Raw genomic sequence first — 19490 nt, forward strand, 5'->3', positions numbered from 1 at the left:
CTGTGAAAAACAGTGTAATACATATTGGCCCATCTAATCCAAACAACATTTTCAATTGCTTATATAGTTTGCAAAAGAAAGTCATATATTGCTAAATACCAATTTATCATATGCTTATGATAATGCAGCATTGCTTGTTGTGTTCTGTGGAAAGTAGGAAAGTAGGAAATCAGTGCTTGAACGTGTACTCTACTTGTATAAGTCTCAGGTTCAGTATTTGCAATCTCCAGTTAAAGGATTGCTGGTATCAGAGCTGGTACAATGTATTTATTTATTAAATTTACATGCTGCCTGTACAGCATAGTTTTCTTAATGGACAAACCCACTTAAAGTAAAATAATTAATAAAACAAATGCTAACACCATTACAGTGGTACCTCGGGTTCAGTACTTAATTCGTTCCGGAGGTCCGTACTTAACCTGAAACTGTTCTTAACCTGAAGCACCACTTTAGCTATTTGGGCCTCCTGCTGCTGCCGCGCCGCCGGAGCCCGATTTCTGTTCTTATCCTGAGGCAAAGTTCTTAACCTGAAGCACTATTTCTGGGTTAGCGGAGTCTGTAACCTGAAGTGTATGTAACCCGAGGTACCACTGTATACATCACATAAACCCATTATAGATGGGCCCCAAATCCTGAGGAGCTGCTGCCCATCACAGCTGAAAGTCTTGTACAAGGTGACTCAATAATTTTAAAAAAAGTTTCATATATTTTTAAACAAGATAATTTACTTTGCATACATAATATTGCATAGCTACTACTCTAGATTTCTTCTTCCAGTTTCCTAGACTGGCTTGCCTTGCATGACAGCTAACTGAATGCATTTATTTTAACTTTAGGTCACCTTCATTATAATTTGCTTTATTTCCTGTTCACAGCTGCTAATTCTTCTATTTATACTTGTTCTTGTTGCTCATACTAACATCAGAGTTGTATCTACAGAATGTTTGCAGCCATAATAATTCCTTAAGATTTGAAGAAATTGAGTCATAAGCCATTTAATTTCTACAGAGAAACCAAGAGATTTGGCTAGAAATAATCTTTCAAATAAATAGCCATAATAATCTCCAGCAAAACTATAGCATATTAGTCAGCTGGTTGTTGTTTATTATTTCCTCTAATATTGAACTTGGAAGGTTCCCATTCTATCAGTCTGGATGTGAGATGGGGCCAACCAAAAATAAGGTGGTAGTTGCTGAATTCTCAAGAGACTTCCTAGGTTTGCAGATGTATATTTGTTCATAAATGCAAACAAATCCAGAAAATACCTACTGGCTACCAGGACTTACACTGAGGGGCCTACAAAATGCTGCAGCGAGTTGAGCTATGGAATGTTGAGGTATTGAGAGAGGGGCGGAAAATGGAGGAGTGAGAGGAAGAAACTGGCCGGCTTGAACCTCGAACTACCTTTGGTATCTTGGAAGTGGTGATGAGAATTGGGCAATTGTGCACCATGAAATTAAAAACCTCTCTCATTCTAAAGCGCAGGATCCACAGGGAAGCAAGATTGTTCTTACTGGTCTGAACTGATCAGCTGCACAGGGCTTTGGAATTAGGTCAAGAGTCACATGAAAAGGACCGCAGGTTGCCCACCTCTGCTACAGAGGTAAAGGCAGACCTAGAAGAACGCGACTGGTTTGGTTGCACTAAGTGCAGAGCTTCTAAGGTACCGCAGCAGGTACCGCAGCAGTGACATCTGACAGAAGGCAAGAGGCTGGGGGGCTGCGCCAGCTTTTGGTGTCACGCAGGATGCCACTGATATTTGAGACACCGAGGTTTGCCTTTGACAGAGGAAGGTCTCATAAGAGAATTGCCCAAAATCAAGTTGCGGCCCACCCAGTCTGGGGTGACTCTTTCCTCCCCAGGCAATTCTATGCCCCACCAGTTACTATAAACTGATGATTTTGAGAGTGAAAACAAAAAAACAAAATTTCACAGTATGTAGAAGTTTTTTAACCATTAACAAAACATAATTCCCAATTGCTCACTGTAATTACAATGCACATACAATTAAAGCCAGTGGCATAATTCCAATTAATTTTAATGGATGTGGATTGTCCCATCAGAATTAGTGACCAAGATATTTCTTCTTCTTCTTTCTAATGGATTTTTTTAATAAATAAAAAACCTTACTGTTGCTTGAAATATCTATGCAATTCACATTCAGTTTATGCTTTTTATTCTGCCTGTTTCATCTTTGGATCAGATAGATATTCTTTTCATTTTTTTCCTCTCAACAGATTGTTTATAACTTTGAAAATGCTTGCTGGTTATCAGATAGATTTATATGACATATGAGCAGTAATTGGAGCTGAGGAAACTGGTTAAAAACCCGCTGCAGAGCCTGTAAAAATGAGAATTCTAACTACTGACCTCTTAAACAAACTGCTTCGCACTGTAGACTATAAAGTGCACTTCATTTTATCATGTAGGTACAATCTCATATATCTACTCAGAAGCAAGTCCTATTGAGTTCAGTTGGACATTCTCCCGGATAAGGATTGCAGCCTTTGTTTATTTTCTCCTTTCAGCTTTTGAAGAAGCAAGAGCATGCTTGTTTAATTTTCAAGTCTACATTGCCAAATTCTGGGTTTCTAGACTGGATTTCTGGTACTACTAAAAAACAGAATCTTACTTCCTTAGCTCGAGCTGGCACAAGACATTGTGGTGCCTGGGACTGTCCTAGCAGAATATCTCCCACCATTCCTGCAGTCTTCTCCTTCTCCCACCCTCCTTCTCCCACCCTCCACTCTCCCCTGCCACCATGTCTGCCTCACAGTCCTCTCCTCAGCCAGTCAGCTGTGGGTGCTCCCAGCTTTGCTCTGAGGAAAGGGTCCCTACTCAGAGTGAGGCATTGTGGATGAGGTCACCCAGAGAGCAACCAAACCAGCACTTTGTGGCTCTTTGAAATACATGTTAAAAAATTGGCATTAAATTTTATTTAAACTTTAGGAATTTTTAAACTGTGTTTTTAACCAGTATTTTAAAGTGTCACATATTAGTGGTGGTAGAGGTGCTTTCTGGGCAACCTTGCCCACAGTGCCTCGCTCTCAGTGTGAGCAGGGAGGTGGGCAGGTAGAAAGGAAGGCGAGAAGCAGCAGGTGAGCAAGAGGGAAGGAGTGGTGGCAGGCAGCAATGTTGGCCTGTCAGCTTATTGTGGCAGGTGTTAGGCAACCTTGTGGGGCATGAATGGTGATAATTCACCGCCTGAGGCGAGTGGCTCTTTTCACCTCATGGAAGGTTGGGCCTGTGCCCAGCCATTGTATTATGCTTTTGTGTGCTCATTGGACTTGGTAGTTCTCAAATAATTTACTCATCCTTTGAGTCATTTATTGAAATTGTTGACAGGAGAGAAGACATTTCTTATACAATTTTTTTTTGGTGGGGGGACAGCCACTGGCTTATCATATCTGCTTAAAGAAACAAACTCGGAATACTAAACATTTGCCTAAATAAAAAGATAATCCCTTACTTGCAAATGATAATGAGGCTTGGGCTGTGCAAGAATCCTGGCAGGAGAAAAAAAAATTCAAGCTACGGGGCATAATCTGCTAGTGCCTCAATGTTCCTTTTGCTGTTTATATCTGACACACATTAAGAGGCTGTTCTTGGCAGGCTACTTCCAGCCATAGGGAAAGTGACAATATGAATATATGAGAAATGGAACATCATGTTTTTAAAGGATGTTGAAGTAGTCTGAGCCTAATTTGAAGCCTTTTCTTTCAGCAGTTTGTGTGACAAGTCTTTGCATTCAGCTCTGCTTTGTGATTTTTACCTATTCTCCAATTGGACTGTTTTGTAGCTTAAAAGACAATCTAGGGCATGGGTTGTTCAAACCAGATCCCCCAGGTTATAGCCAAATATACTATATTTGTCAGAAGCACCCAGGAAGAAAGTATACTCAGATCTTCCTCCAAGTTAATAGCTATTGGACTGATGTCAAGCAAGCATTCACTCCACTAATTTTTATGTCTGACAGAAATCTTACCTGTAACCAAAGTGTTATATGTTTTCAGATATAGGCACTTAAAATGCTCTGTCTAAACTCCACACGTTTCTATATGGCAATTCTCTATCTCCAAACTACTAGTTAAATTTAGTATGGAATTATAAGCCTTCAAATCTCATCCTATGCTCTCATTGACGTACAAACAGAACATAAAGCATTTGTTTCAACAAGCTGAAATAGGGAAAGCTGTTTGCTTTTTTTTTTTTTAAAGTAACTGAAAATTGGAACAGAGATTTTTTCATGCTTTCAGTTTTGTTAGGAAATAATTTCATGGTAAAAAAATTGAAATGCACGTTTAAATTTTTTACTTTTTTGTAATTAGTTTTTTATCCCTTTTGGACAATTACACAATTTTCTGTATTTCCTTCCCCACACTGCCATAATCAGAGTTATGTAAAGTATACTTTTCTTTTCCCGTTTGTTCAGTGTAGCTTACAATGACCACTCCCCACATCAAATGGGGGATGCCTTTTGTGTGGTTGTGCGCAGCCCCCCAGATCCCAGTGCGGCTCCCGGTAGTTCGGGCTGGCTTCACCCTCTCCAGGCTGGATACCTGGAGGTCTCCGCCTACCTCAGCTAATTGCCCAATCCCGTCTGGGGAGGCGTTGCCAGGGGATCGGCCAGGTATGGGGAGGGACCGCCCTGCCCACACAACAGAAGGTGAATATTACTTGCGAAGCGTCAGTTGGCTCCAGAGCTTTTCCCACCCTGCCCTCCCTCAGTTAAGTCTTCTTTTGCAGGTTAACCTCTTCTCCACAGGTACGTAGGTGCTGCTACGTCAGGGTCGCTGTTGAAGGGCCAGAAAGGAATTTTCCTGCATTGGCAGGTTTTGCCTTTCCCGTAGCAAAACGTCACAACTTTGGTGGTTTCAGGCCTTGGGCGGAATCCTTTAGTCTCTCTTCTTAAAGGGTGTGTGTGAAGCCTATGCCCCCCTTGCGGCAGTAATCCCAGGGTTCCCCTTTAAAGGGGTCTTGAGGGGTGGCATTGGCTATATGCCGAGAGGTTGTCATTGCTCTCCCCTCCAATGGTGGCGGAATGGGGGGCGGGCTCTCTGCTTGAACATATGTTCTCCAGAGACAGCCCAATCCCCACACATTATGGATAACCCTGATGTCTCCCAGATCCCCAGCTGGGAACTGGGAAGGATAAGCGCCCAATGCCTGAGCCAAGGTCTCCCTACACCTGAAACTTAATAAAGTTGTGGCCAATTTTAATCCTATAGCACGTTGTCTTGAGTCATTATTCTGCCCAGGATGGAGGGGAGGCAGGCAAAGAAAACTACTAGTCCTAATACGGCTGAACTATTTCCTATTCACCATCTATCACTTGCCCTTTGAGAAGGATTCCAGGTTAGAGAAGGAGGGAGACAAATAAGACACTGCTCTTTTTTGAGCTTTTGTTTTGTTTTATTTCAAGTATATAACTTTTAATGTATCCCTTGTATTATACTTAATAATGTGGGGACACTTTGAAGGTTTCCGCTGAAAACCAGCATACAGAGCCACTTGCTTAAATAACAATTAAACAACCCAATCCAATCCTAATCAGCTGCCTTCACCTACCAATAAAATTAGGTCTGGTAGGAAACATACAGTCAGTTAAAACAAAACCCTGTAACCTGGGGAAGGTTCCAAGACTTAATAACATGAGCTAAGTATGGAGTGGGTAGTTACTATTAGTACACCTTGTATTTCAGAAATCCAAGTAGGTAGCAGAGGACGAAGAGGGAGGGTGACCTTCTCATACGGTCTCTTTGAATAGTCATTCCCAAAGGAAATACAGCTGAGATCCCTCTGCTTCTTGGGTAGAATTAACTAAATGATCAAATTGCACATCTTATTATAATAAAAGTGGTTACTTGAAAGGCAGGAGGAAATTTGATAGGAAATCTGATTATCTTGTGGTGAAGCATTTTGCACTATCATTATAGGAAATGCATTGTATGTGCTATCAAGGGGGAAACAGTGCTAGGCTTTCTCAGCTATCATGGAGGTTCTTTCCCCATAGCTGAACAAAGGGAATAATTTTCTATATTTCTTTTAGGTATTAGTCTTCAGCAGCTGTGCGTGTTTGCACATGCACAGTGCCTTGGTGAGCAAGGGATTTAAAATGAGTCCCTGGTCCTCCGAAATGGAATATTTTGACAAATATTTTAGGGTTGCAGCTTGGGTTCTCAGTGGGGTGTTCAGTCCATTTCTACCTCATAAATACTCCTGTTAGACGAGTGCCTGTGCAGTTGCTGTTTGTCAAAACAAAGGCAAGCAAAAAAGGATGTGAAATGAACTGCAGCTGATGCAAAATGTAGTGGCCAAAATTGAAACTGAGACTTATGTTACAGGACATATTACTCTGCTTCTGTTCAATTGGCACTGGCTTCTAGTTTGTTCCTGAACTCATTTCAAGGTTCTGGTTAACGCCTATAAAATTTGCTTGGCCATTACATTTTTTATCAAGGGGTTGCCCTATGTCCCACTGCCAGCAGATTTATAGTTGACTAGGGTACAGCTTTTTTGGTTGAGATACTCAGGTTGTGAACTCTTTCCTGGGAGAAGTTTGGTTAGGTTTCTTGTGATAATATCTAGGTGGATGGTAAATACTTTCTTGTTTTGCTATGCATTCGTCATAAATTCCTCCAAACTTAGTGGATTTTAATGGCTCTGTTTTAATGGCCTCTATGTTTTGTTTTTATGGTTCTGTGTTTTTAATGGATCTTATCATAGAATCATGGGTGGGGAGAAGTACCCAAGGGTCATCTAGTACAACTCCCTGCAGTGCAGGAATTTCTGACAGATGGCCATCCAACCTCTATTAAAAAAAACCTGCAATGATGGAGAGTCCATTGCTTTCTTTTTTTGAGAGAGAGAGTCCATTGCCTTCTGAGGTACATAGTCCATTCTACTGCTGAACAGCTCAGAAAGTTCTTCATAGTGTTTCATCAGAATATCCTTTCTTGTAATATGAAACCATTGGTTCGGGCCCTGTTCTCTGGAGCAGAAGAAAACAAGCTTCCTCCATCATCCTTCTGGCAGCTCTTCAATCTTCTCTTCTTCAGGCTAAACATACTCAGCTCCTTCAACCATTCCTCATAATGCTTAGTTTCCAGACCTTTTATCATATTGATTGCCCTCCTTTGCACACATTCCAACTTATCAATATCTTCCTTAAATTGTGGTGCCCAGAACGACACCCCCCACCCACCCCCACACACAATTTTTATCTTTCTGATTGCTATATATTGGTTTTATAATTTTTAGTCCTTTATTTTATGCTATCTTCTTTCATTCTTATTCTTCTTATAAAGCTCATTGAGAATACAATTAAAGGGAATTATTAAGGCAACTAAAATTAACAGAAATCTCCCTTTAGCTCAAAACTATGTTTTCTCCCTGAGGAGAAGCTGCTGCTACACTGACTGCTTGCTCATGAGTAGCCCAACCATACATACATAATTTTATTTGTATGCTCCCTTTCCACAGTCCAAACTATGGTCAACTTACAACATGAAAAAATATAACTACAGCATAACAAAAGTAGTCATAATCAATAAAAAAAACATTAGAAAACACACACCAAACTGAACAATTTCCGCATAAGTCACAAAAAGATCTAAAATAAAAATACAAAAACCCCAGCAGCAACACCCCCAACAGCCCCTCCCAAACAATACCGCCGCCCAAGAATAATCAGCCAGAATGAGTTGTTGTTGTTGCTGTTTAGTCGTTTAGTCGTGTCCGACTTTTCATGACCCCATGGACCAGAGCACGCCAGGCAGAGCACTCATTCTACAACTCAGAATGAGTTGTAGGCAGAGCATTTAATAAGAGACTGCAAGTTTCCATTCTGCTGACGTTTATAAAGCCAGAAGAAGTCAGGGAAACAGTCAGGAATACAGAGAACTTTGAGAACATTGAAGGTGGACTTTAGAGTAAGAGGTTGAAATTGAAATTGATAGGTGGGGTTACCTACCTCTCCCTGCATCCCCATGAGCAGAACTTCTCTGTTCTGACAGAAAGACAGAGAAGGGAGTGAGTACAATCTGCTCTTGAAGAAAGCAGTTGCTTAAGCAGTGAAGAGCCTGGGGCTGCGGCACCCACCTTTTCCAGCAAGAGGTATACTATTAATCACCTTATTCTCCCACTGTCTTTAAGTCACGCTGTCTTAAAGAGCTGCACGCAAACAAAGATCTCTATTGCATCCCATTCCATTGTGTACAAGTAGGGACAGCAGTTTTTTTTAAACCCAAAGAGGAGACAATCAGGAGTATGCAGCTGCAGCTTCTCTAGCGGCAGTGATAGATGCTGTTTTTCTTTCCCTTGAGGAACAGAAGGCCTTTTCAAGTTTCCATGAAGGAGCAAATCAGCCTACACAGCTGAAGTCTCTTTGGCAGCAATAGTAGGTGCCAGGCAAAATCATTCTCTTTCCCCAGGCCTTTGGCTAATAAAAAAACTATGGCCTTTTATTCGGGGGGGGGGGTTAATATTTTTGTTTGCTACTATGTATTTTGTGTTTTTATATTGTAAACTGCCCTGTGATCCTTGAATGAAGGCTGGTAGAGAAATTTAATAAATAAATTAAATAAAAGTAAAATAAATAGCAGGTGCTGCATTTTCCTTTAGATATTCTTAACATGTACAACGGGGGGGGGGGGAGATAAAAATTATGTATAAGATTAATATATGTATATCTGCAAGAAGGTGTACTAGCACTTAAAACAAGTTAACTAACCTTTAGCAGACTGCAGTGGTGGCTGCTGGCCAGGGAAGAAATGCTATTGTTCTCTGAATGCTATTATTGCAACACTACAGGTAGGAGCCAGTAAGTTAAAAAAAGATATACTTACTACCTGTATTTGGGGAGTTAGGGAATCAACTTTAATTTTCTTAGAAACTATTCCAGATTTGTTTTTTAAAAATACATCATGAATATGATTACACATAAAAGTATTACCCATTATTTTCCTTGGCATATAGGATTTTTCTAATCCAGAGAGATAGAGGGAGAGAAAAATATTGGAACGTTTTTTAAAAAAGATTTTCTCTATAATTATTCGGTGAGATACTGCTCTGTACAGCTTCTTTTTACAGTACTAAAACAACCAGACCTGAATTATATGTATGTGATGTGCATGCTTTTGACAATGGAATTTAGCCCATGGGTGTTTTTCAGAGCTAATCATCATTCTTGCTATTGTAATGAAATGAATAGGCTTTTTGAAATTTCTTGGTGGTGCAGAATCAGAATTGGAAGGGTTTTGCAGGTTATCTAATCCAACTACTTGCCCCGAAGGAGAATGTGTGGCTTGTATCTAAAGCAGCTGTGACAATTTTTCGTGGTTCTTTTTTTTAATACTGTCTTTGTCAGATTCATCAGTTACCAGCTTGCTCCAATAATTTTTTTCTGTTCATTTTGAAAATTTTAAAAGTTTAAAACAGAACACTCCTATATATATTTCAGTCTCTCCTCATGGCTAACTTGACCCTGTTCCTTCGGCTATTTATTTATTTAAATAAATACATACATACACCGCTTGATTGTAGTAAACCTCAAAGCAGTTTACAGAAGATAAAACAGTAAAATGAAGAAAAATTTACAACCTTACTTTAAAACATACAAAAGTTAAAATACTAAAACAAATTAAAATTACCTCAGCTTTTGGGTAGCATCTGGGTAGGCTTGTCTAAACACGAATATTTTTAGCAGATGCTAAAAAGAGTACTGGGAAGGTGCCTGCTTGCTTTCAATAGGCAAGGAGTTCCAAAGTGCAGGTGCTGTTACACTATAAACGACTGAGTTCTTACAGATGCAGAACAGGCCAATTCCACCGATCAAAGCAGTTGAGTGGGCGCATGTGGGGTAAAGCAATCTCGTAGGTAAATTGGTCCCAGGTTATTAAGGACTTTATACGCTAATAGTAACACCTTGAACCTGGCCCTTGTGTGAAACAATGTAAATAAAGGTTCTAGGTATCTCTCAGGCTTATATGCTGCATATGGAAAATTAGTTGGTCTAAATCATGGATAGGGAAACTTAGACCTTCAGATGTTATTGAACTTCAACTCTCATCACCTTTCAGCATTGAACATGCTGGCTAGGACTGTTGGGAGTTGGACTCCCAACAACAACTGGAGGGCCACTTGTTCACCATCTGTATTGTAAATAAAAATATATTACCTCACTTTTCGTTTGTAATGGGATTGTCCAGAGTAACACACTGTGAATTTATTTCTGCGTACTTTGCTTTGGCATAAACAGTGTGCACCAAACATCTGTTTCAGGTTTTCTTTGTAACTAGGGAGAATGGCAAAAACAGTTTCCTTTCAGGAAAGGTAATTACAAGAGCTGTGTTTGGGAGCTACAACCTTGAATAAACAAAACCTGTTTAATTTACTCCCAGATGTAGTTCAAGGCAAGTATGGCTCTGCAAACAGAACCATAATTAGATAAGCATGCTGGGACTACACATTTGTGAAAGGGGAAAATGTGTTGGAAAACCTTTCCTATCCTTATCATATACATAGAGTCAAGGAAAATGGTTCTTAAACCTTAAGGCTTTCCAAGAGGATTAAATAGAACTCTTAAGTGCAATACCATGGTCATGCTCTTGGGAGTAAGTCCCACAACAAAAGTAGGGCTTGCTTTTAATTAACATGTATAAGTTTTCATTTTAAGGATTTTAAATTGGCTCTCAAAACGTTATAGTACTCTTGAAAATTCTACAGCACCTGTATAATAGAAATGTGTTCATTTTTCAAAAAGCATGTCTGCCCTACATCTGCAAGACTTGAGGCAGATTCAAACAGAGCTTCATAGAAATAACGATAAAGACAAATTTAATACAATAATAAACCAACACAACAGAATCACCAGCATTAGCAACTCAAGGCCATAATGTCCATTCAGTAGCCATATAATCTTTTTTGAAGAGATAGGTTTCGTATCCTCTCTCAAAAGCTGCAAAAAACAGAACAGCTTTATACTACAGTTGTGAGGGGTGGAGGAGGCGTGAACAGTAATTCTACTGCCTCAGACCAATGGTGAGTGGCAACGAAGGTCAGGATCTTCTCAGAAATAGCACCTAAATTGTTGGGAAACCTCCTTGAGAGAGCTTAGCAAGTGAGGTCAGTATGCAGTGATTATGGATGTTTTGGTCCAGCAACATTTGAGGGTCAAATATTCCTCACCCTTGATTTATGCAGTGTGTGCACACAGACCACAGGTCACCTGTGGAACGTAAAAAGTGGTTGGGTTCATGCAGATAGTGATAAATAATCTAGTTCAGCATTTGATCTGTACTGAGAATAGGTAGCAGTATCTTTTTGTTATTTATATGCTGTTCACTAGCAACAAAAGACTTACAAGTACATGGTTGGGGAAAGACATGGTTGTATCTTGTTGGTTTTACTCTACTAATGGAAGTCTCATTGATCTAGCAGGCGTCTGTCAGCAGAATGGTGACAGACATAATCTTATCTTCTCCCTTCCACCCACCTCAAAATCTGCTCCTGAGCATTGAGGGACCCTTCAGAACAGTGTGGACCATTGGAATTTCCAAAAATAGTCTCTGCCTTAATTCTGCTGATGGAAGCCTCCATTGGATCAAAGAGCTTTATGCCAGCAGAGTAACTCAACTGGATACTACAACCCAAAGCATTTGATGCACCAGGAGCAGTATACGGTTCTTCAAGCAAAGTTAATAGTTCAAATAACCTAGCTGACTTCTATTAATGTTTGCATAGCCATGAAGAATACATTTCCATCTCAAAAGCTAAGCTTTGAAAATTAAAGCCAGATGCACCAGAACACTGGCGGTGTTCTGTTCTTAAAAAGTGTTTGTGGTGTGCTTTATCTGAAAGTACAGAATAACAACTTCACATTTGGGAGGGAAATAATGGCTGACTCATTGCTTGCCTACTAGGACAAAAGAAAAACCAGTCTATGGCAATTTTCAGTTTTCCTCTTTTGTTAGGCCATCTTTTCAAGCAGTAACAGAAGTGTCAGAAAAACAGATAGAAACTTCTAAGCCCCTCTCATGCAGACTTTAAAAATATGCTTATAATACAGACATAATGGTGTGATTATAGTTTGTCTATGCCATGTTAGCCGAAGAGATGCTAATAAATAGTAAAATCCTTTAACCCAGCTTATTCAGTTACTTGAGCACTTAACACAATTTAGTAATTGGTGTGGTCCCTTGAAGAAAGGATTTTACCCAATATGCACTGGGCTTCTGATAAACTCTGTTTATTGATCCAATCCACAAAACACACAATAAAACTTGCACATTTAAGACTTTTTAGCTGTTTTTGTCTACTACCTTAGGATGATCTCTCTCTCTTTCTCTCTCTCTCTCTCTCAGATTTGCTATTAAGCCTTTAATGCTGATGTCTATTTCTAGTGAGAGTTGAATTGCGATGATAGACAAAATTATTTTTGAATATGTCCTATAAGCATCCTGCTGTTTAAATTAAAAGCGTGCATGAAGGGCAGTGGCTATGATTAATTTGCTTATTATATTACCCATTGTTTCTTGGTAGCAGTGATGCTTTGTATGCAAATAGCTTAGGTTCTAGATAGATGTGGCATATTAACTTCTTCCTGAAATAAAAGAAGGTGAGTGGTGTCGGTGTTATTCTCTGAAGAAAATGGGAAAGAGAATAAAGAGGGAAGGGACTTTTAAGTCGTGTTTGTGTATTAAAGGGCTAGAATACACACCAATAAAATGAAATATATTGATATCAAAGAGACATACAGTACATGCATATACTGCATCTTCATATACTGTCTATTGGCCCAGAAAGGTTATCTTCTATACAGCCTGTGAAGATAGCTGTTTTTCATGCAGATGTGAACGTTGCATATTTTGTATGGGTAGAAGTGCACTAAAACAGATATGTATTGTTTTTACTATGGAAATTGCAAATGGTATACATAAATTTTAAATATTCCTAATTATAGGCCTGGTGATTATTTGATTTTGAATGTGTGATGTCATGGCTAGAGTACTGGACTAGGACTGGAGAGTTCTGGGATCAAATTCTGTTAGGTCCTGAAATGCACTTGGTGGCCTAGGGCCCGTGTGACTGTCAGCTTAATCTACCTCACATGGTGGTTGTAAGCATAAAATGGGCGGGAAACCATGCACATTGCCTAGAGCTCCTTGGTGGATAGGGAACATATAAATGTAGTAAGTAAATAAATACATAAATATTCATTATTCAGGAATTGTTTTAGATAGAAAATGCAGCATAGCAAAGTAGTTACTCTGTTCTGATGCAGAGTTGCTTGAGAAAATAAACACAGAACTTGCAAATGCTGATTAATTAACAGTTGTCACTTTGTACTATAAGGACATAATACTGAACTAGATGGGCCTTTGGTGTGATCCAGTAGGGCTCTTTATTTTTGTAAGTAAAACAAATTCTTTTACTCTAATGACCCCTTTCCAATATGTTTACTTTTGGTTTCCACTGTCTTATGTTGTTCCTGCATTGCAGGGGATGGACTTGACCTTGGGGTACCTTCCAACTATACAATTCTATGATTCCCTTGGCACTCAAATTTATTAATTTATATGACTCCCCTAGGCTAAGTCTGAAAGGCAGAAGCAGGCAATGTGGTCCAAGACAGGCCAATGGGCAGGCAGGCAAAGGGGTCTAGAGGCAGTTAATGTTGTTCAGGACAGAAATGGTATGAACTGAGTTGCTGGAAATAAGCCACGGATACTTCTTATATAAGGCCTGCAGATTCCCAGGTTGCCTGATAACTTTGGCTTACCAGTCTCTCTTCTGCCCATGGTAACAACATAGAGCAGCAATGCTCAGGCCAGTAATTCCCTATACCTTCAAACTTTCACAGTGCTACATAAAGCAAGCTGCCTGGACTCTGCTTATGTGGTTTGGGCCATGCATAGGCAGAGCAATTCTGTGCAGTTGCCTGTCATCCTGTGATGCAAATTATCTCCCTGGTATATACATTCCAAAAGCTAGCATAGTTGCTTTATTATATTGCTTAAATTAATAAACTAATTTCATTTGGGGAAATAATTTACCTGAGAATTTGGATTCCCACGCTTTGAATATGAGCTTCAGGATCTAATTGAGGCCATTTTCAATATAATAGTATATTTTTAGAATCGTTCTGAGCACTGATTAAAACTAAATTGATCCATTATTTCGCCCCAACAATTTAATGTAATCTAAAGATTAACACCAGCTAATATTTCTTCTATTTAGTACAAGTGACGTAGATTATACTTCATGTGAGATGAATGAGCAGTTCTACTGACTTCTTTGGCAAATGAAACTACCCAGAAACTGGACCCTTTTAAATCTGAATGACTTTCCATTCAAGAAGATTACCTTTTTGAGTTTTTTATTCTCAGTTTCATAACAGTGGTACTGGGTTGCCTAAGCAACCAGAAAAAACACCAAGATACTGGCTGTCTGATGGCTTATATATTCCTAAGTATACTTAAAATGTTCTGTAGTGACTGCAGGCATAGTACCATGCAAATCCCTAACTGTGATAAAAAAGAAAGAGAAAAAACATTTGCTGATAGATTTTGCCAAGAGAAAGAATGTATTGGTATTGTGCCTTAATTATGATGATGACTTTGCAGGATGCACAAGTGAAAGAGCATATTCGACTATATCCTGGAGATGACACAACTTGATTTAAGCTGGCATGTATTAAACCTGAATTGGGCACATAAACATTTTACAATATGATAATAATTTGTCTTTCATGTTTTTATCCCTGAAACAACAATACTGTCTAATGCTAGTGTTCAAAAATGTCTAGAATTGCAAATCTTACACTTTATCCTTTCCAGCAGGAAAAATGATTGCCAATTTCCAAGTCTTCTGCTTCTTGTTATCCATAGCCAGTTAACAACTGAAACAGTGAGTGAGTAGTGAAGTGATTTGCTGAAGGTCAAACTGCAGATCAGAATCTCCAGTTCATGATACTAATTTGTCTATTAGGTCAGCTATCCTTTTAAAGTTATTTATATAGCTGATAAGCCTGAGGAAGAAAAGGACATTTTATGCATGTGTAGTTTATATATGTTTGACTTTTACATGGGGGAAACGTTGGTTCTTATACTTCTATGTCACTCTGCAGCCTGTGACACTTGAAAAGCAGTTTCCCGCGCCTGCCATAAATACCTCACTTCCTCTTTCATGGAAGATATGATTCCATGAAAGTACTGAAAAGAGTAGCTGAAATAATTGGAGTACTGATGGTGGTGAATTTCCCCTACAAAGAGCAGCTTAGTCAATTGGAGCCATAAAAAACCCCCACACCGTTCCGCATTGATCATGGATAATAATTAATAAACAATATCACGGGAGAACTCATTAACACTGATTGGCAGTTCGTTCACTTTGGCATCTTCTATACTTGGGCTGCAATCCTGTGCTCCCTCAACTGGAAGTTTTATTCCCCTAGTACACACTAGGACTTACATCTGAATAAACACCCAAAGGATTGCATTGCATGTCTTTCCTTACAACTTGCGAGTTTTCAACCTGTAGCTTGAAACGCATTTCATCTCACAACCATTCTGCTACGTATTTTCTATACTTTCCTTTCATTTTTCTTTCCCTCATTCTGTTCGGATGGATCTTTTTTTACAGCATGTGGTCATTGTTTCCTATATGTTCAACAGCACATAACATCTCACACCAGGTTCTTGGTACCACATAGGAATAAGGGCGGGATCACATGCCCTCTTGTTGGTTCCATAACCAAATGTTTTTGGGGCACAGGTTTTCAGGATATTTGAAAATTTTATCACTTTCTCAGTTCCAGGATATGTCTTTATCATTTATCCAGTTTATGTGAGGATAATTGAAGGCACCCATTACTATAATGCAGGGGTAGCCTATGTGGTCCCTCCAGATGTTGTTGAACTCTTAATTCCCACTGGCCACTGGAATGGCCAGTATTCACAATTGATGGGATGACACCATGTTGGCTACCTATGCAACATATCCTTCATTGGATACCTTCCTGATTTTATTCTCTATCTCAAGATCACCTGAAACATTTTGGCCAGGGGGGCAATTGTATGACCCCAGTGATGATATTATTTAGGAGCTGGTATTGTCCGTTCTGTTAAGGGACGTGGGTGGCGCTGTAGTCTAAACCACAGAGCCTAGTGCTTGCTGATCAGAAGGTTGGCGGTTTGAATCCCTGCGACGGGGTGAGCTCCCGTTGCTCGGTCCCGGCTCCTGCCAACCTAGCAGTTTGAAAGCACGTCAAAGTGCAAGTAGATAAATAGGTACCGCTCCAGCAGGAAGGTAAACGGCGTTTCCGTGCGCTGCTCTGGTTCACCAGAAGCGGCTTATTCATGCTGGCCACATGACCCGGAAGCTGTACGCCGGCTCCCTCAGCCAGTAAAGCAAGGATGAGCACCACAACCCCAGAGTCATCCACAACTGGACCTAAAGGTCAGGGGTCCCTTTACCTTTACCTTTACCTTTATTGTCAGTTCTTTTACAGTATCTGTATTCATGATTTCTGACCACTCATATTTTAGAAAACCTTTTCCCCTGTCCTCACATTTCATGGAAAGCTTCACTGGTTTCCCTTCTCCCCTACCTCACTTCCATTATGTTATTGTAACCACATTCCCATGACAGGGTCCTATAGCTGCACAGGAGACAGCAGCATATATAGTAGAGGTAAGGAACATGTGGTCCTCCAGATGTTATTGGGCACCTACCTCCATCAGCCCCAGCTAGCAGGACCAGTAGTCAGAGAATATGGGAGTTTTAGTCCAGCAACATCTGAAGGGCTACACAGTCCTTCATCTCTTGTCATGAATTATTTTGTGTATGTGACTTCAGCTCCTATTTAAGAAATATGTCTCAACATATACAATCTTTAGTTAACTCTGGAAACTTATTTTAAAAAAATCATTTGGATGTAGCTGATATTACCATAAGAAAAAGCGCTGCCTGTGTAAGAGGTAATTACAAGGCTATGGAATTGACAATGAAATTAATGCTCTTGGTGTTTATCATACTATTAGCACTTTTTACATACACATTGAATAAATCAGTTTTGTACAGCTGGCTATTAAATAGGAGTCCATTGATTGTATAGAAAATTAGAGAGAGAAAGTTCTCTAAAGGGAAATGGTTATGCATGCAAATCAGAAGGAATGATAAACTGGTGTCTGATGCCATCAAAGCAATGGATGGGGGGCTAACATGCTTAATCCAGACCTCAGATTGATGTGCTGTTGATGAAAAGTACTGCAGATGTAGGTGAGGTAGTTCAGTCTGCTCTTGATTGGGTTGCCTTCCTTTTGAAACAGCACTGGGGATGCTCCTGGATCCATCACTTTCCCATGCTGCCCTGGTGGGATGACTATGAGCACCTTTCATCAGCTTGATATTGTTGACCAGCTGCAGGCTCTCCTGTAGAAGACAGAATTGGCCTCAGTTATCCAAACTTTGGCTACTTTCTGGCCAGACTGTTTCAATATACTCTAACTGAGACTAATTTGCGAAAATGGTCTAGACACTTCCGTAGGTTCAAAATGTAGCTGCCGGACATTAGTCTGGTATCTGCAAGCAGGAACATATACAGTGATGCCCCGCAAGACGAATGCCTCGCAAGATGGAAAACTCGCTAGACGAAAGAGTTTTCCGTTTTGGAGGTGCTTCGCAAAACAAATTTCCTATGGGCTTGCTTCGCAAGACGACAATGTCCTGCGAGTTCCTGCTGGTTTTTTTTCCTCCCCCCCTTTTTCTAAGCCGCTAAGCCGCTTATCAGCTGATCCAATCAGCAGATAAGCCGCTAAAAGGCGCTAATAGCGCTAATAGCGTTAATCCACTAATCCGTCAATGGGCTTGCTTCGCAAGACAAAAAAACCGCTAGACGAAGAGAATCACAGAACGGATTCTTTTCGTCTTGCGAGGCACCACTGTAATCCAATCCTTTGTCAGCTCCATTGTCTACCTATTTGCTTTGAATTCAAAATGATACAGTTTGCAGAACAGCACCACCGCAGCAACATATATTTGGATCTAGTCCATTATATTTTATGATCTCTGTTTTATTTATTTAACCTATGCAATGAGTTGCTCTGAGTACATCAGTGGAAGAGCAGGGTAGTCAGTGGTGGGGGAAGGTGGGTGCGGTCCGCCCTGGGTGTCATCCCTGGGGGGGTGACATCGCCGCTTCACTCCCCTGAGACGCTCACCCCGGCCCTACAGGAGGCTCACCCTGCCTCCGTGGGCAGCTCGCCCTGCCCCTGGGTACACAGCATGTGTGCCACTCTGGGTGCCAGAGCAGCTAGCTCCGCCTCTGAGGGTAGTATTCAGTTTCCAGGAGCACCAGTGGCACTGGCTGGTGGTCTCAGTTACAGATAGGTAGCCGTGTTGGTCTGCCATAGTCAAAATAAAAAAATTCCTTCCAGTAGCACCTTAGTTGGTCTTTAAGGTGCTACTGGAAGGAATTTTTTAATTTTGGCTGGTGGTCTGTTTGCAGGATGGCTGGCTTCAGTAGTGGAATGCTCTTTCTGCAGTATTAGTTTGATTATTAGGTATCATACACTGCAGCATTTTCTGAAACTTTAGTGTCTAAATCTTCTGATTTTTTACAATATCCTTAAAAGCCTGCCAGAGCTGCTTCTGGACCATAATATATATGGGAGGTAATTAGTGCATGGCTATCTGCAGCCAGGATGTCTTGATTCAGGAATGGCAAACCAGCCATAGCTGTGCATCATGGACTAAGTAAACCAAAAGGAGGTGTACCTCAAAAGAACTTCATGAACTTCAGCAGTGTTACCCTGCTCACATGATGCTGTGATGTCCCTTTGGAGAATATCCACAGATATTTTTTAACACATAAGTAAGAAAACAAATAGCACATTCATGCCTACTCAGTAGTAAGTCCCAGCCTCCTAAGGCTGAAGATTTCAATTCTTCAACCACTTACCCCAAAGTAATCTTCATTGAATTCATCAGGACTTACTTCTGAGTAGATGTACATATGGTTGCATTGCAAGTACTGTTCCCCCCATTTTCTCTTTGCTGTTGATGGCATCAGGATAGGTTTTCTTTTACTGCACATTCATCCTCCATCTTTGTCAGCTTTATACCTCTTTAATTTGAGTCAAAAGACATGTGTTGTATTCAATTGTATTAAATCAGAGAATTGCAGTTAATCTGGTTTGTAGTACAGAATTTTCATGTCCTCCAGTTCTTTTTTGTTCTAATATTTGTTTACAACCTTAGTGCTGCTGTTTTATATATGAACAGTAGGATTATTCTTTTCCATGAGAAGAATCAAGTTCCAGGCCTTAAGAAGCTTCCCTGGTGTGTCGGTGTTGATGCCGGCATGTAGTTACAAACAATATGCCTTTATAGCTTGTTTGGTGAGGCGGACACTTGTTTTCCCTTGAGAAATAAGCTCTGTAGAGCACTTGCTCACTCAAGAAGCCAGAAATATGTATTCACAACTTCTC

The 19490-nt window shown here is 40.2% G+C and overlaps 1 protein-coding gene across 6 annotated transcripts in view; it reads left to right on the top strand.

Annotated features, from left to right (window-relative positions):
• Positions 1–19490, top strand: part of ANKS1B (ankyrin repeat and sterile alpha motif domain containing 1B) — a 324701-nt gene that overhangs the window by 102819 nt on the left and 202392 nt on the right. The gene's annotated exons all lie outside the window — the stretch shown is intronic.

This window comes from Podarcis liolepis, assembly GCF_965112155.1.
Source record: "Podarcis liolepis genome assembly, chromosome: 10".
NCBI classification, from domain to species: domain Eukaryota; kingdom Metazoa; phylum Chordata; class Lepidosauria; order Squamata; family Lacertidae; genus Podarcis; species Podarcis liolepis.